This window comes from Lepus europaeus, chromosome 16, assembly GCF_033115175.1.
Source record: "Lepus europaeus isolate LE1 chromosome 16, mLepTim1.pri, whole genome shotgun sequence".
Taxonomy (NCBI): domain Eukaryota; kingdom Metazoa; phylum Chordata; class Mammalia; order Lagomorpha; family Leporidae; genus Lepus; species Lepus europaeus.
In genome coordinates this window covers 62,849,117-62,861,978 of record NC_084842.1, presented here as the reverse complement: position 1 = coordinate 62,861,978, position 12,862 = coordinate 62,849,117, and positions in this window count along the sequence as shown.

Genomic DNA, 12,862 nt, shown 5'->3' with positions numbered 1-12,862 from the left:
CCTCCCCCTGTGGCGCCGGCATCCTGGGTTCTAGTTCTGGTTGGGGCACCAGATTCTGTCCCTGTTGCTCCCCTTCCAGTCCAGCTCTCTGCTGTGGCCCGGGAAGGCAGTGGAGGATGGCTCAAGTGCTCGGTTCTGCACCCGCATGGGAGACCAGGAAGAAGCACCTGGTTCCTGGTTTCAGATCAGCACAGTGCATCGGCCGTAGAGGCCATTTGGGGGGTGAACTACCAGAAAAAAAAGGAAGACCTTTCTCTCTGTCTCTCTCTCTCATTGTCTAACTCTGCCTGTAAAAAAAAAAAAAAAAAAAAAAAAAAGTGTCAATAGAATAAAGCCATAAAGAACACTTTCCATTGTGAATCACATTTATTCTGGTTTCTGTGGCACCTTTTTTTTTTTTTAAGATTTATTTATTTGAAAGTCAGAGTTACACAGAGAGGCAGAGAGAGAGAAAAAGTGAGAGGTCTTCCTTCCGTTGGTTCACTCCCCAGATGGCCACAACAGCCAGAGCTACGCAGATCCGAAGCCGGGAGCCAGGATCTTCGTCCAGGTCTCCCATGTGGGTGCAGGGGCCCAAGGACTCGGGCCATCTTGTAATGCTTTCTCAAGCCATAGCAGAGAGCTGGATTGGACGTGGAGAAGTCAGACTTCGAACTGGCGGCCCATGTGGGATGCTGGCACTGCAGGCAGCAGCTTTACCCAGTAAGCCACAGCACTGGCCCCAAGAGGCACTGTTTTCAAAGTGGGCTTTAACAGATGTTTCTTTCAAGCTGTCAGTCTTAAATATTTGTTTCAGATTTTTCATCTGTGCTTTTGGTCTGCTATCAATTTGCCTAATCACTAAATAAGCTATCATTTTCTTTGGCCTCTTCATTTGGGGGATTCATCACTCATATTATTTATATGCCTACAGTATTGGTCCTACTCAACATGAACCAGAATCGTAAAAACTCCAAAGTAGTGTGAATAATCTTTCTCTATTTTATATTTTGTATAGTTTGATTTCACCCTACTGAATAATAAGCAATAATGATAGTTTTATATCTTTCTTATATATTCAATTTATTATTTTCTTATTATATTGCATTATTTTGGCAATTTGGATTAATGCTAAATTAAACAATTTCTTTATGTTACAATTATTAAGCTAATCATTATTAGAATTATTAAATGAGTTGAATATTTAAAAGAATATTATTGGGGAGGGTGCTGTGGTGCAGTAGGTGATGTCACTGTCCGTAGTGCCTGCATCCTACATGGAAGTCATTTCACATCATGGATGTTCTACTTCCAATCCAGCTCCCTGCTAATGGCTTGGAAAAAAACAGTGGAAGATGTCTCAACCCTGAACCCACGTGGAGACCTGGATGTGGTTACTGGCTCCAGGCTTGGGCCTGACCCAGACCTGGTCATTGCTGCCAAATGTGGAGTGAACGAGCAGATAGAAGCTCGCTCTCTCTCTCTCTCTCTCTCTCTCTCCATCTCCTTATGTCCATCCCTCACTTTCTCTGTGGCCCTGACTTAAAAAATATTTTTATATAAAGATATATAATAGTAAACCAACGAGGCTGGCACCGCAGCTCACTAGGCTAATCTTCCACACGCGGTAAAGGCACCTTGGGTTCTAGTCCCTGTTGAGGCGCCGGATTCTGTCTTGGTTGCTCCTCTTCCAGTCCAGCTCTCTGCTGTGACCCGGGAAGACCTTTCTCTCTGTCTCTCTCTCACTGTCTAACTCTGCCTGTCAAAAACAAAACAAAACAAAAAACAACATGTTTAAGACATACATATTGTTTAAAATTGATTAAAATTTTAAATTGCAGCATTTAAACATTAAAACTCCTAAGAGATAACATAAGGGGAAAGATCATTTTCAAATAATTATTTGGGAGGGAGAGAAATGACAGAGAGAGAGATTGAAATTCATATAAACATTCAGAGAGACAAAGAAACAAATTCCAGAGCACTCCCAAAATGCCTTCAATGATGTGATTAAGAGTTGGAGACTGGAAGAAATTGGAAATCACCCAGGTCTCCCACTTGGGTATCAGGGACCCAAATACTTGAGCCATCATCTTTTGCCACTCATTAGCAGGAGGCTGGCAAAAGCCATATCCAGGAATGAAATCAAGGCACTCTACTATATGATGCTGGTGTCCAAACCACCATATTAATTTCCACGTCAAATGCTCATCACACTGAAAATGTAGTTCTGTGCCATAAATTTTGTTATGACATCAAAAGCATAGGAAACATCAAAAACAGACAATTAGAATTACATCAAACTAAAAAGCTTGGGTACTACAAAAATCAAAAAATATAAACAAAAATACAAGTTACTAAATGAAAGAAAACATTTATAAGCCACATAAGAGGTCAATATTCAATTTATATAAGGCCCTTGCACAACTGAAAAGAAAAAAAAATAAATAACCAATTAAAAGATGGGCAAAGGGAGCCCAGTGCCAGCTGCAGTGCCAGCTGCTATACTTCTGATCCAGCCCCCTGCTAACATGCCTGGGGAAGCAGCAGAAGATGGCCCAACTACTTGGACCCCTGCATCCACATGGGAGACCCAGGAGAAGCTCCTAGCTCCTGGCTTTGGATTGACCCTGTCCATCGTTGACTGGGGAATTTATTGTCTGCTGTGACAGCACAGAAAGAGAAACAGCCCAGACTCAGCAAGACAAATGTAATCTCATTTACATGCAGAATCCAAAATAACCAAATTCTAGAAACAGAGGGAATCTCTTGGGAGAGAAAAGTGAAATGGGAAGATGTTGAAAAAGTGGTACAAAGTGTCAGAGATGCAGGATGGATAGTTTCAGGAGATCTAACATACAACAGAGGAACCGTAATTGTTCTTAACAGTATCGTGCTCTATACTTAAAATCTGTTATTAGAATAGATCTTAAGTGTTCTCACTACAAAACAAAAAAAAAAAGAAAAAGAAGAAAAATTAAAATAAAGGAATAATAATGTGATGGGCTTTTACATGAGTTTGATCATAGTGATTGCTTTACAACATACAATGTAAGTATAGGAAATTATCATAATTATCATTGTTTTGCCAATTATGTCTCAGTAATGATGGAGAAAATGGTGTGCCTTTTTTCTAGTGGTGGGTGTCACTACTTGGGGTTTCCACATCCCTTGTTTAAGTGCTAGGATTTGAGTTTTGACTCCTGTTTGATTTTAGGTTCCTGATCATAGACATCCTTGAAGACAGCAGATGATGGATCAAGAAGGCTGGTTTGGGGACCAGTGTTGTGGCACAGTGGATTAATCTGTCATTGGTGACATCAATACCCATATCAGAGTGCTTGTTCAAGTACCAGCTGCTGTGCTTCTGATCTAGCTTCCTGCTATTTTGCCTGGGGACAGGGCAGCGGATGGCCCATGTGTTTGGGATTCTGCTGTCATGTGGGATACCCAGATGAAATTACTGGCTTCTGGCTTTGACCTTCCCCAGATGTAACTGTTGCAGCCTTGTGATGAGTGAACCAAGGGATCACAGATAACTCTTTCTGTCTCTCTCCCACATTGCTTGCTCCCTTCTGTTCGTCTGCCTTTCAAACAAATATTTTTCTAAAGAAGTTGCATCCCTGCTACACACATGGGAGACTAGATTCAGTGCCCAGATTCTGGCTTCAGAGTAACCCAACTTTAGCCATTGTGAGCATTTGGATAGTGAAACAACTGATCTAAAGTCAATCTGTCTCTCTCTCTCTCTCTCTCTCTCTCTCTCTCTCTTGCTCCCTCCTTCTTCCTCACCCTCTCCCTCCCTCCCTCCCTCCTTCCTCCATCCCTCCTTCTCACCCTCTTTTTCTCACCCTACCTTTCCCACCTTTCCTCTATCTCTTTCTTCCTCTCTCTACCTTTGAACTAAATGAATGCAAACACATATTTTTTTAAGATAGAAGAAAAATAAATCCAAAGCACAGAGTTAAAAATGGATGCATTACTGCAAATATGGCTGAAGCTACTAAGGGACAAGTTTATAGCAAACAAAAACAATAGTGTATCATAGATAGTTAAAAGATGGAATATCCCAGAGAAGCTATAGATGTATGTTGTAATTTGTAGCAGTAGGAGCTGCACGTAAAGATTTGCAGTGGAACTTACAGAGAATAAATCTTTTACAAGACTTTTATCTCCTATGGAGATCAAGGGAATTCAGAAACTTTTATTTACTTTCATCAACAATATTATTTTATGTGCTTATTACCAATTAATCATTTTGGTAAGCACTTGCCTTAGATTATCACAGTTAGTTTTCTAAGGACACTTAGGAAACAAATGCTGACATTTTGGTTATTTCAGTGAGAAACAGACAAGTTTCTTAGTGAAGGACACACGATTAGTAATTTCATAGAGTTTATATTTTAAGTATGGACTTTTATTTCTGTCTCTTGAGTCATAATTCAGAAGACACACTTTGGTGATTTTAGCCAGATCATTCACAAACTTCAACAGGGTCCATCCTGTATATATAGCGGTAAGAAACATAGTTATAACTTTACACTTACTAATCATTTTATATCAGTGTATTTTAGTACTGTGTTTAGAATTGCTGATTTAAACTAACGATGAATTTTATTTTAATCATTCAAAAAGAGTAACTTTAAAGAGTAGCTGTTTAGCCTAGCAGTTAGCATACTCAAATCCCTTATTAGAGTACCTGAAAAAAATTTCCAGTTCTAGATCTCCTGACTCTAGATTTCGGCTAATGCAGATGCAGTGAGGGAGAGGTGATGGCTCAAATAATTAGGTTTCTGACACCTATATAGGAGACCCATACTGAATATCCATCTCTAGGATTAAGCCTTGTCTTAGCTTTAATCACTGCAGGCATGTGGGGCATGAACAGTGGATGGGAACTTTCTGGCTGTCTATATCTCTGCTCCTCAAATAAAAAAATGAAAAATAGATATTTACAATAACTACTACTATCAAAAGCATATGGATTATTGGGCTTTGAATGTGGCACATTTTTAAAATATGTCTAATCTTCTAGTGATAGAAAGTTTTATGGTCTTGGTGGTGATAATGCTTCCATAGATTTACATGTATCCACACATTCATTCAGGTATATTCAGCAAGTATGTGCAGCTTTTCATATGCTGTTTGTACCTCAGTAAAGTGGCTGTAAATTATCAGGACAATAAAACCCCTTACAAATGAAAACTTCCCCATCTAAACCTTTAGCAGAATATACAAGTATACAGATCAGTAACTTGAAGATAGGAAGACAACCAGTATAAGAGACACATGTGTGATAATCATATTGAATGTCATTAACATCATGATGCATAATTTTATATATCAACTTGACTGGGTTACCAGATGTCCAGATAGGTGATAAAACATTATTTTTGCTTGTGTTTTGTGAAGATATTTCAATAAGAACTGCTCTGAGTAGGCTGAGAAAGACCCGCCTGACTAGTGCAAAAGAGCATCATTCAATTCCTTGAGAGTTCGGATAGAACCACAGTCAGAGTAATGGAAAAGTTCTATTTGAGCTGGTTAATTCATCTTTGTCTGCTCTCAGATATGGACATTCAGCCTTCAAATGAGAGGTGTACCTTTGACTTCTTCAGTTCTCAGACCCTGATACTCATTGCATTATACCAAAAGCTTCCCTGATTCTCCTTCTAGCAGATGATATAGCATGGGAATTCTTAGGCTTCATATTTCTGCATGAAACAATTTGCATAATACATTGCCATTTATCTATCATCTATATATGTAATTACCTGTATATATCTGTGAATCTATTCTATTCATTCCAGTTCTCCATAGAATCCTAATATAAATACGCACATTCTCTTTTTTTAAGATATATTCATTTATTTGAAAGGTAGAATTACAGAGATTAAGAGACAGAGTGGGAGAGAGAGAGAGGTCTTCCATCTGCTGGTTTCACTCCCCTGGTGGCCACAACTCCGGAGCTGTGCTGATCTGAAGCCAGGAGACAGGAGATTCTTCCTGGTCTCCCGTGCAGATGCGGGGGCACAAGGACTTGGCCATCTTCCACTGCTTTCCTAGGCCATAGCAGAGAGCTGGATCAGAAGTGGAGCAGCCAAGACTCAAACCGGTGCCCATATGGGATGCTGGCACTATAGACTGCGGGCTTACCTGCTATGCCACTATGACAGCCCCTACATATTCTCTTGTTATCTCTCAAACTGCTACAAATTTCTCTAAAGATTAAGAATAATATTGTGCAGTGTCTACATTTACATTCACTCATTAGAGAGCATTTTTATCAAATTGAAGCTCTTTAAAGTAGATGAAGAAGTCCTAATTTCTGAATTATATCCTCTGGTTTATTCACACAGCGTCTCCCTTCTCTCTCTACTATTTGTTTCCACTTCTCCTCAATGTTTTGTTACTACAGAACCATACTGTTTCTGAACAATTTCATCCAGTTCCATTTAGCATTTTTCTCTTTATGTTTCATCTATGAGCTTCTTCTGGGAAAAGGAATTGCAATTTGGGTGTTCTTTTTCACTCCTGGGAATTTAGGTTGATTGATCTGTTATTTTTCAATTTACTAATATCTTATCTTTTTATTTCAGCATTTGAATGAATACTTTGTATACAATACATTTTCTTCATGCTGAATTTTTTATAATTTCCCTGAAATTTGTAGTCTTTTAACTTAAATTCAATGTGATTCATTCTATTATTTTTCACAAAGATTTACACTGCCACTGTCTTGCTCTGTTGAAAATATAAAAACGTCTCTTTCTGTTCATCAATGAAATATGTATGTGACATTCCTAATTCAGGCAGTAATATAGATATTCTTGGGGGTTGTCTTGAATACTTAGTAGCCTATGATTCACCATAAAAACAATCTGCTTCACCAAAAGCACTGTAACTGACTCAAAGCTCTCTAAGCAAGAAATAAGCGTTTGTTGCTGGAAGACATTCAGATTTTAAAGCTGTTTTTAAAGAGCATCATAATGGCTGAATGTAAATAGTATGTCCTAGAGAATAAATGATCTAGGTATGCCAGGATTGAGTCCCAACAGCTACTATTATAGTTGTGAGAACATAAGATGAGTTATTAGGCAGTTCTTTGAACAAGAAACTTTTTGATAAGAAGTAACTCATGGATCTAATATTGTAATTTATACTTTTTGTCAAATGCTGTTTAATGGAATGTTTTGTGGTCTATGATTGTGTGCCAGAGGTTATCAACTATATAACATGTAAATTAAGCTTTCCAATCTAAAATGTCATTTTTATCTTCTGTTAGTATAATATTTTGACTTTGCTTCTATATAGACAAACTACTAACTATAAAAAAAACTTTTCTCTTTGCAGGTATATTTTTCCTCCATAAGCTACTTTTGGTAAAAATTGACACAGAGATATAAGAAGTATGAAAAGAAAATAATAAAACATTCCAAAAGGACCCCAATAATACTTCAATATATGATTCCACAGAATGAGATATACCAAGTATCTGATACAAAATTCAGAATGTAATTATAAGAACATTCAAGGGGGCTATGGAGACATTTAAATAAATTTAGGAAATTAATGCATGAAATGAATGAAAAGTTCAATTAATAGATAGAGATCTTGAAAAAGATTAAATATGAAATCATATAGATGAAGACCTCAAAAAGGCAAATAAAAATATAGTTTAAAACTTTAATAACATAGTAGATCAAGTAGAAGAAAGAATATCCAACCTTGAATACCAGTCTTTTTTTACATTTTAAGTTATACAAGTTTCATGTGTTTCATATGTACAGATTTAGAAACATAGTGATATTTCCCATTCTATCCTCCCTCTTGGCCAAAATCCAACTCTTCTTCCTCTGCCCTCTCTTATTCCCATTCTTAATTTTTACAAAGTCCTATTTTCAACTTATTTTAAACTCATAAGTTTAACCCTATGCTAAGTAAAGAGTTCAACAAATAGTATGAATAATAAAAACTCACCATTTTTCAATGAAAGAGACAAAGGCTGTAAACAATCATCAAGTCTCAAATTTCCATTTCTCTTCAATACATTAAATTTTAAGTACTCTGTTAGTTACTTCAAATCAGAGAAAACATATGGTATCTTTCTTTTTGGGACTGGCTTGTTTCACTAAGTAAAATGGTTTCCAGTTGACTCCATTTTGTTGCAAAAGAGAAGATTTCTTTTTTTTTTTTTTTACAGCTATGTAGTATTCTTCTCTTGAAAAATTCTTTTTCAAGTCCTTTGCTCATTTCTTAACTGGATTGTTTGTATTGTTGAGCTCTTTGTATATTCTGGATGTTAACCCTTTTGTCAGTTGCTTAGTTTGCAAATATTTTCTCTTATTCTGTCAGTTTCTTCTTCACTTTGCCAAGTATTTCTTTTGCAGTGCAGAAGCTTCTCTGTGCTTGATAAATTATTTGATCCCTCATTCGTTCACTGAAAAACAAAGTTGTTATGCTAGCAAAAATTGAGCATAAAACCTAAACTCCATGTGAATTCTGGATAAAGCCTACTCGTGGATATGAAAGACTCTCCAGCAACACTAGCAACTAGATTGTGAAATTAACACATTTATGTTCTATGCATAAAACTTATATATTTGTAATCCTGTGTTTAATATTTATTTAATTAATAATGTTAACAATATAACAATATTAATAACATTTATTTAAAATAATGTTATAACAAAATATACTATTGGAATTTGAGAAGCATAGAACACATTTACTTCCATAAATACATGGAATTCCATTTATCTAGCTATGTGTCCTGTCTTCCTTCAAAGAGTAGTACAGTAAGAATTACATTTTAAGATGTGATCCTCCTTGCAACAGATGGGAAGATCTATGGGACATACAGGAAACTCTGCTGAAAAGACTATTGCAGACTTTTTTTTAAAACATTGGTAGGCCAGAATTAATAGCTTTCTTATGCCTGTCTTCCCTCTTAAATAATATCAGAAAGCATTTAGGGGAGAGATTGAAAGAATAAGTTGATGCAATGATAACAAGAAAATAATAAAACTAAACAAATCCAACCAAATCCTAAACCAATTTTAATGAACATCAGAAAACAATAATAATTCTGAATTTAATAGATCTTTCAAAATACCTAAAAGTAGTATTTTATGATATTTATCATAAGCAATAATTTAAACAAGATTTTAAAAATTAAATTATTAAGACAAGTTAAATTAAGCTTCTAGATATACTGTTTAAACATCCAAGGTTTATTCTAGTAAGAACTGATAATATGTTTGTGTGCAGATCTCTAAATGCAAGATCTCCATTCTGTGAAGTGAGAATTAAGAGCCAATATAATGAAACCATTCAGCTTGCACCTCTGGGCACTTTTTAACTTTGTGGGGAAATGAGCACCAATCTGTTTCCAGGCATGCACAGCTGTTCACTTCTGTGAAGTCCAAAGCATTTCCATTAAACAAAACTCTACTTTATTTCTTTTCCAATTCAGAACTGTAATGAACACTTCAGAGTTACTAAGAATTGGTGAAATGAGGTAATCATTATCAGCAGTGATCAGGTAATAAGTTATTTTACATTATTTACAATCGTTCTATATCTTGTGAGTCACTAAATGTAATATTCTTTTTAAAAATATATTTATTTACTTATTTGAAATGAACATTTACAAAGAGAAAGAGGTAGGAATACAGAGATTGAGAGAGTGAAAGATATCTTCCATCTGCATATTCACTTCCCAACTGTCAACAACAGCTGAGGCTGGGGCCAGGTCAAAGCCAAATGCCAGGAACTCTATCCAGGTCTCCCACAATGGTTGCAGGTGCTCACATATTCAGGCCAGCCTCCACTACCTTCCCAGGCACATTAGTAAGGAGCTAAATCAGAAGTGGAACAGCTATGACTTCAACAGGGTGTAATATAGAATGTCTGCGTCACAAATTTCAATCAGAATTTAATTTTAGTACACACATCATGCATAGAGTTGAAGGGACAACTTTAGATAAATTAACTTTAACAAATAAGTGAGAAGAGAATTATTTGTGAATTGAGCAATACCTACAAATGACAGATTCAAAGCACTTTGAGGATGTAAAGTTGTAAGGCAATATTTATGGAGAGGACAAAGAGGAAATGACATATACAGAGACAGACATGGGGTACAGGGACAGCTCAATTGTTTACAACTCAGTATTTGCCCTATTGAACAAAGTTTACACATTTGGTAATCAGGGTTTGACTTAAATTTTGCTTTCTGAATGGTGAAGAGTTAGCTATTGTTACAAAGACATACTCCTAAGTTATCCTTTCGGAAAGTTTTCGTGAAGTAATAATTCATTGTTGAAGAGCTCAGAATGGGCCTCTTCAGGTCAAATTTGGCTTAATTCAATAATTTAAAGGTTATCTTCTCTCTATTTGTATGAAAGTATACATAAAGAAAGTGAACACTAAAGAGATCTTTATCTAATATGTACTATGGCAGAGCTCAAGTGGATATAATTGTTTTATCTTGAAAGTTACTTTGTGGGACTTAGCACTGATAACTGAACATCTAAAACAGTAGTAGTGTCAATATTGATTTTAAAATAATATACACACATACCATTATAGATGGATTAAAAACTCTCTTTTCCTTTTTCTGTGAATGAAATAAAATGGGTGCAATGAGTAGTACAGGTTATCATTTGATTTATGTTTATTTGGCCTTTAATATTAAGCCTGTATTAAACTTATGAGTAAATAGATAAATCATTTCTCTTCTAATGTAAAGATCATTTAGAATGTTCATTTGCAGTCAACTTATTAAGACTCAACAACAAAAAATCACTACCACTGAGAACTTGAGAAGTCTGCTCACTGAGAATCAGTCTAATTTGATGGGAACATACTCTAACAGCACCACTCTACTCTGTAAGAAGCTAATGAGAAAACAGCCTAATTGTGCTAAGTTCGAATACTTGCATGGCATAGCTTCACATCATTTACCGAAGATATGCCTTTCCTGGTCTATTTGATCATTAATTAGTTGTCAGAATTAAAAGAGATGCTTTTACAAAAGTTACATTATTTTTACTGTGACTATATTTCTAGATTCAAAAGATAAAATTGAAATTGATTAAAAAGCTATAATTTGGACAGAGTAGAAAAGGTCAAAGTAAGTTAAAATTCAACAATTTGAGCTTAAAATGCAGATGTCTTCAGTTAAAACTGAAAGACTTTGAAAATATGAGACATTATCATAAGGCTTAAAATTTGGTTTCTTTCATCTCTAATTCACAACAAATTTAATTTAAAGGTCATAATGTCTAAATCAAATTAGATACAATTGTGGATTTATTATCACAAACAGAGATGAACTAAAGTGAATCATATATACTTGCACTTGACTCTGTGGGTGACTAGCTCTGAAGCCATATTGATAAATTAAATGAGAAATTATTTGAGAGCTTGAAGAATTTATAGAGTTTGTCCATCCAGAAGAGTCCTATGCAAACTATCATCATTTTGGTAGCTAGAAAGAGTAAGTATTTTCTCTGTGTTGTCTTAAATTCCTTTTTTTAAAGATGTGATTTATTTATTTGAGAGGTAGAGTTACAGACAGAGAGAGGGAGAGACAGAGAGAAAGGTCTTCCATTTGCTTCCATCGCCAAATGGCCATAACAATTGGAACTGAGCTGACCCAATCCGAAGCCAGGAGCCAGGATTTTCTTCTGGGTCTCCCTCGTGGGTGCAGGAGCCCAAGCACTTGGGCAATATTCTAATGCTTTCCCAGGACCCAGCAGAGAGCTGCATCGGAATAGAAGCAGTTGGGACTATAATCAGCATCCCTATGGGATGCCAGTGTCACAGGCACTGGCCCATTAAATCACCTTTTAACCTTAAATATCAGCATATTGCATTATTTCTATAAGCTTTACTAAGCTTGATATTTTTGGACGAGGCTATGGATATAGTGAACATTCTTGACATTGGCTATATAATGGATAAACATTTCTTTTTGAATATCACATTATATACATATACATATTTATATGTATATAAATACATATGTATGTATATACAAATACATATATATATGCATTTATATATATATATACATTTGTATGTTTATATAACATATAAATTTGTTATTTTTGAAAGAGTTGGGGGAGGAGAAGAAAGAAAGAATGAGAGAGAGATCTTCCAACCTCTGGTTAATCCAGATGGCTACAATGGCCAAGGCTGGACCAGGCAGAAGCCAGGAGCCAGGAGTTTCTTCCAGATCTGCCAGGTGGGTAGCAATGGCCCAAACACTTGGGCTATTTTTCACTGCTTTTCCCATACAATTAGCAGGAAGCTTGATGGGAAGTGCAGCAGCCAGTACATGGATTAACAACCATACGGCATGCTGGTATTGCTGGCTGCAGCTTTACCTGCTACACCACAACAATGGCCTCTCACATTATACTTGAGCCCTAACTCTCACCCACACAGCTCCTATCCTCATAAAATTTATATAACAGAGTATTGAAGTTAGGGCAGGTATTACCATGGTTCTATCCTGGGGACTTCTGTTATTATGTTTTCCCAATTTTGCTAAATCTTTTCTTTGTCCTGCTTCATCTTATCTCATAGAGTTATGCCCTGGGGTTTTTGCTTTCTCATCTCAATACTTTCATTACTCTTTGAAATTATCCTGAAAATGTATGCTATCAAATTCTAACATTCCATTATAAATATAGTATTATTTAGGGTTTACTATCATTTCATACACTCTGAAATATTATGTGTGACTGCTTCACTAGTTAAAAGGAATATTTATATGCTACTTCAGCTCTGTAACTCCAAATTGGATATGAGTTCTCTCTCCAAAAAATTTAAAAATAACTCAGTAGTTTGCACATTCCATTTGACACAAATT